A 5,207-nucleotide genomic window follows, 5' to 3' on the forward strand; every position below is an offset into this window, starting at 1 on the left:
GCGGGGGGAGGGGACATAAACAAGCCCTGGTCACTGTTCCTCTTCTTAGAAGGACACCGAGCCCATCGTGGGGGGTCCTACCCTCATGACTCATCTAAACCGAATTACCTTCCAAAGGCCTCACCTCCAAATGCCTTCAAAATGGCGCTTAGGGCTTTGGCACGTGGATTTGGGGATGATAGATGTTGAGTTCATAACATCTTCCTTTCACTCAGTCTCCTTCCTTCCCTCGATAAATATTTATGTTTTTGTTTTCCATGTTTTCAGGGTCTTCATCTCGGCCCTGGAATTATGGATCATGTCAGGACACAGAGAGAACCTGCCCTCAAGGAGCCCACAGCCCAGTGAGAAAGACAAGACCACGAACTCTGAGGCGGTGAAGCAGTTGCTGTGGTGTCAGAAGGCCGTGACGAGGACGATTGGCTCCGTGTAAACAGTCAGAAGGAAAGTGGTTCGGGAGCTTGGAAGTTCAGGTGGGATTCCAGACGTCCGGGGGGGGGGGGGAAGAGAGGCCTTCTGGGCATCAAGCAAATGCACAGAGACGCGAACTCGCGGGCTTGGTAAATCCACGGGACGGAGCACAGTAGGGCGCTTTGGTGGGAGACAGAAAGCAGGGGAAGGGGGAGCAGGAGGTAAAATGGAAATAACGGGCTGGGACCGGTTTGTCAATAGGTGCATATTTTACACAAGAAAATGTACCAATCCCTTGTACTTTTTAGATGAAAGTCGTGGGCAGTGCGTGGTGAAAAGTCCTGTTTGGAAACCCAAGAAGATCTGAGGCTACTGAGTTCTTACCAGTCAACGGCGAAGACAGCTTTTACCTCCACTCCCAGATTATCTTTCCCCCAAGACGTGCCCCCCCCACCCCCCCGCCCCGGGTGCCTGTCCAGAAGCAGATAGCACCTCGGGCAATCTCTTCTCCCTGCACACAGGGACTTTGCTCTCTAGTCTTATCACTCAGACCTCCATCAGCTGTCCCGTCAGCCCACCATGCAAGCTCCACTCTCCCCTCAGCTGAAGACAGAACTTTCTCTTCCTTGGTTTTCAGAGTGGGGGGCATCCTGTCACTTCTAAGAGCAGAAAGGCCTAGAACTTAAGGGCTACATGGAAACGCCTCACGGTGGAGCCTCTGGACGTTGGTCAGAAACTGTGCTCCTACTTTCCCGTTGTGTTTTCCCTTTAATGTCTTACGAAATGAAATCAGGTAATGATTATTCTTTCTAGAAATTGAAAATACTGATACACATTCTAAATAAATTTTTTTCAACGTTTTTTATTTATTTTTGGGACAGAGAGAGAGACAGAGCATGAACGGGGGAGGGGCAGAGAGAGAGGGAGACACAGAATCAGAAACAGGCTCCAGGCTCCGAGCCATCAGCCCAGAGCCTGACACGGGGCTCGAACTCACGGACCGCGAGATCGTGACCTGGCTGAAGTCGGACGCTTAACCGACTGTGCCACCCAGGCGCCCCCTGATACACATTCTCAGGAACACAAGCCAGAGTATCACTGCGCCCTCAAACACTCTCCCCTCCTCAACGTAGAGATTTCGAAGTAACAACAACGAAAACCCATGTTGAGCTCTATTTTCCATGGTTTCTAATACGTATGCCAAGTGGTCTGCATAGTCACATATATTTTCATACAGTGTCCGTTCTTCTAGGAATCATGCGTTGAGAAAGGAATCGCAAGGCGATCAAGCCAGGAGTGCTTCACTGTCCCCAAAGTCAGGAAAACTAAAAAGCAGCCCACATTTCTGTCTATTGAGGAGTAGTTGGATTGATTATCGTAGAACCACTCAGAATTACCACTTGTGGGAATGATGGCCACATAATTTTAAATGAAAAAGTGAGAAACAGTAGCGTACTGAATACGGTCGCATAAGCATCGACAAAATGGTAGAGAGGAAGGCTTCAGAATGTTAGCAGTAGCTACAGCTCAGTGGGATGTGATGCATGACTCTTATTTTCTCTTTTACAGGAAGAGGAGACATCAGGTCAGCAGCAGGAAAGACGGGCCAGTTGGGTGCCAGGCAGGACATGGTTAGGCCATGACTCCGCCTTAAAACTGAATAGTAAAAGGACGCCTGGGTGGCTCAGTCGGTTGAGGCTCTGACTTTGGCTCAGGTCATGATCTCACGGTTCATGAGTTTGAGCCCCGAGTTGGGCTCTGTGCTGACAGCTCAGAGCCTGGAGTCTGCTTTGGATTCTATGTCTCCTTCTCTGGGCCCCTCCCCTGCTTGTGCTCTGTCTCAAAAATAAATAAAGGTTAAAAAGTTTTAAAAAACCCTGAATAGTAAAGACATAAGGACATGTGTCTGATGGGGCCCAGGCCAAAGGGCCCAGGGGCAGGTGTGACGGCTGGCAACAGGGAAGGAGGGCGCACGGTTATTCCAGGTACCAACAAAACAGGGGACACATAAACAGACCGACGTTCCTAAAGGCTTAAAATGACTCGAGGCAAACAAAGACAATCAGTGATGCTAGAAGATTCAGGGTCTGGGATCCCAGTTCTAGACACAGTTGCTTCGTGGATTCCACCAAAGGCTTTCATCCCTAGTGTTTTTTTTCCAATTTTGGGAAAGACTCCGTTCCTGCAGTTACATCCTGTTAGGCCCTCCTGGAACAGTGATATTCTTTCATGAAAAAAACTTCTGACTTCACAGTGGTTACCATAGGAGGAAGGACTAGAAAAACCATTTTTAAAGTGATTTTTGCACGTTCTTTGGAAACTTTGCTTTGTTTAAAGAACTATCTAGGATGAAACTAATGGAGATTTCAGGTTTTGCTTTTATGAGCTGAGAACAGGGCTTTGCTGAAAAAAATTAAGGACATTCTGGTGTGAATCCTATGTTTGTTGTTTTAAAAGCTCTGTGCTAATACCAAAAGAATGTATTTCTGGTGGGAAGTGATATATTTCCATGGCTTCAGGGAACTTGACTTCTGTCCTAAAAATATATTTCCTTAGATATTATAAACAAAACACCTTAAACAATAAAAAAATGAAAATATGGCAAAAAACCTACAGCAAACAGCAATATTTTATATCCTTATCAGTTACAAAGGCATTGGATCTATAAGAAAAAATGAACATCCGTGCCCTATCCCTGCCGCAGAGTGTGCAAAGTGTATAAAAAGCAGTTTCCAAGACAAGATTTGGAGATGACAAATGCAAATACAAATGCTAACCTTGCTAGCGATCAAAGAAATGAGTAATAACCTATCAGTAAAATAAAATCTGCTCCTAGTACGTTGAATGTGTTGTGGTGTCTTTCTTAGTAAGACTTGATGTTGGTGAGCGTGAAAGACAATTGAGCGTCCCTACAACCCCCTGGTGTGGCACATTGCTGAGTCGGGTCTGCAGCACAATTTAAATTGGGCTTGAAACTAGCCATTCGAATCTTTGAAATTTATTATTTGTAAAAGCACAAATAGATGCATAAATCCACGTAGGTAGTCACTCGGGACGGCATTTTTGTAATAGCAAAAATAATCAAAACGAAGGGCACCCTTGATTGTTAAAATTTTTATTTAAAAAAATTTTTTTTCAATGTTTATTTTTGAGAGAGCGAGACACCGAGCATGAGCAGGGGAGGGGCAGAGAGAGAGGGAGACACAGAATCCGAAGCAGGCACCGGGCTCCGAGCCGTCAGCACAGAGCCTGACGCGGGGCTCGAACTCACGAACCGTGATATCATGACCTGAGCTGAAGCCGGATGCTCAACTGACTGAGCCACCCAGGCACGGGAGCATCCTCTGTTTTAAGGGGACCAAGAAGAGTGAAGCATTTCAGCCAAGGTCATGTGGCAGGTATGCAGTGTCAAAGGCAAACAAAGCCAGACACTAGGTAAGTTCATAAGGACAGATGCTAATCAGTAATGACTATTGAAATGGGCAAGATATGAGTGTCCAGCATGAACTGAAGTCAAGTTCTATTTGCCTAGAGGTGTCTGGGTGTTTTGAAGGCATAATGAGGAACTAGGGAGAGGGTGAACAGGGCTCAGTAGAGTCAGGAAAGGCAAGAATTACAAAAAGCGGGAAGGGGAGGGTTGGTCCATGTGAAACTCATCTGGGATCCTAACTGATGCTTAGGCTCCTTCCCCACCACAGAGGCTGGGAGTCGGGGACCCAGTCTTCGGCTGGAACACACAGTCTATTCTCTTAGCAGCCTTGAGTTTCCCAGGAAGGCACTTTGGGGGGGCGGGGGGAGGTTGCATCATGCTAGGGATGCAGCATGGAGCTGTTAGAGACTATGTGTGTGTTTGTTCGAGTCTTTACAGGTCAAGGGTGAAGTCTAGACATTGAGTGGGGCAGAGGGGTCAGAAGAGCCTGGCTAGAGTTTGGTCACTGAGACTCTTTGCCTGGGCAAGCTCCAGAGTAGAACCCAGTTCCCCTGTCCCCTGTTCTAATACTCCTTCTGCTTTCAGTACCAAGGATAAGAATGATAAGGAGATTAAGGAGAAAGAAAATGCTTGCCTATGAAAACAGTCTCCCCCTCACCTGTACCCTGTTTTCCTGGATCTTGATTAAAATGCCCAAAACTAGCCTTTCCTCCCGAATGGAGCATTCCCATCTGTTCTGTGGGGTTACTGCTCGAGTCTGAGTATTCAGTGGGTTGAGATAAATTATGCCTGGTAGTCTCACCACAAAATGCTTAATAAGTTATCAGCTCAAATGTATGCCACATATACAATCCTGGGTGGTTCAACCTCTCACAGAGCTGACCAGTGAGATGCTTTCTTGGGTTATTAATTTCCTCAGCTCGCCTTGAGCAAACGCATTACTCACAAATCCTCTGTTGGTCAAGGATCTGAGAACAAATAGCATTGCAGAGCTGTTTTGTGTCTTCAAAACGTGACGTTTCGAGAACTTTCTGGGATCACTGTGAAGCTAGTGAAATCTGGGTGGGGTGGGGGGAAGCCAGCATTGGCTTTATAAACACCGTGTCTTTCCAATCAAGTTACTTAATATTTAGCCATCGCTGACAGCTTCTTCTTTGTATGCTTTTTTTTTTCCATTTTCCCTTTCCTCTTCTCTCTCTTCTTTGTCCTTCCTTCCTTCCTTCCTTCCTTCCTTCCTTCTTTCCCCACTTTTTTGCCTTCAACTCTCTAATTCACTTAGTAAACATTTGTGGCTCCCATTCATTGCCAGACCATGTGGTCACCTACTGGGAGACGGGCAAACATAGCACTTTGCATAGCACTACAG

At 46.4% G+C, this 5,207-nt stretch overlaps 1 long non-coding RNA gene across 1 annotated transcript; it reads left to right on the plus strand.

Annotated features, from left to right (window-relative positions):
- Positions 1 to 263: 263 nt before the first annotated feature.
- Positions 264 to 2,102, plus strand: LOC124504266 (uncharacterized). Its single transcript, XR_006960361.1, has 3 exons — positions 264 to 473; positions 720 to 1,204; positions 1,981 to 2,102. It is a non-coding gene; the product is annotated as an uncharacterized LOC124504266 (long non-coding RNA).
- The last annotated feature ends 3,105 nt before the right edge of the window (positions 2,103 to 5,207 follow it).

Source organism: Lynx rufus, unplaced genomic scaffold (assembly GCF_022079265.1).
Source record: "Lynx rufus isolate CCGP_SWC_20201006 ecotype Redwood Valley unplaced genomic scaffold, mLynRuf1.p SCAF_8, whole genome shotgun sequence".
NCBI classification, from domain to species: Eukaryota; Metazoa; Chordata; class Mammalia; order Carnivora; family Felidae; genus Lynx; species Lynx rufus.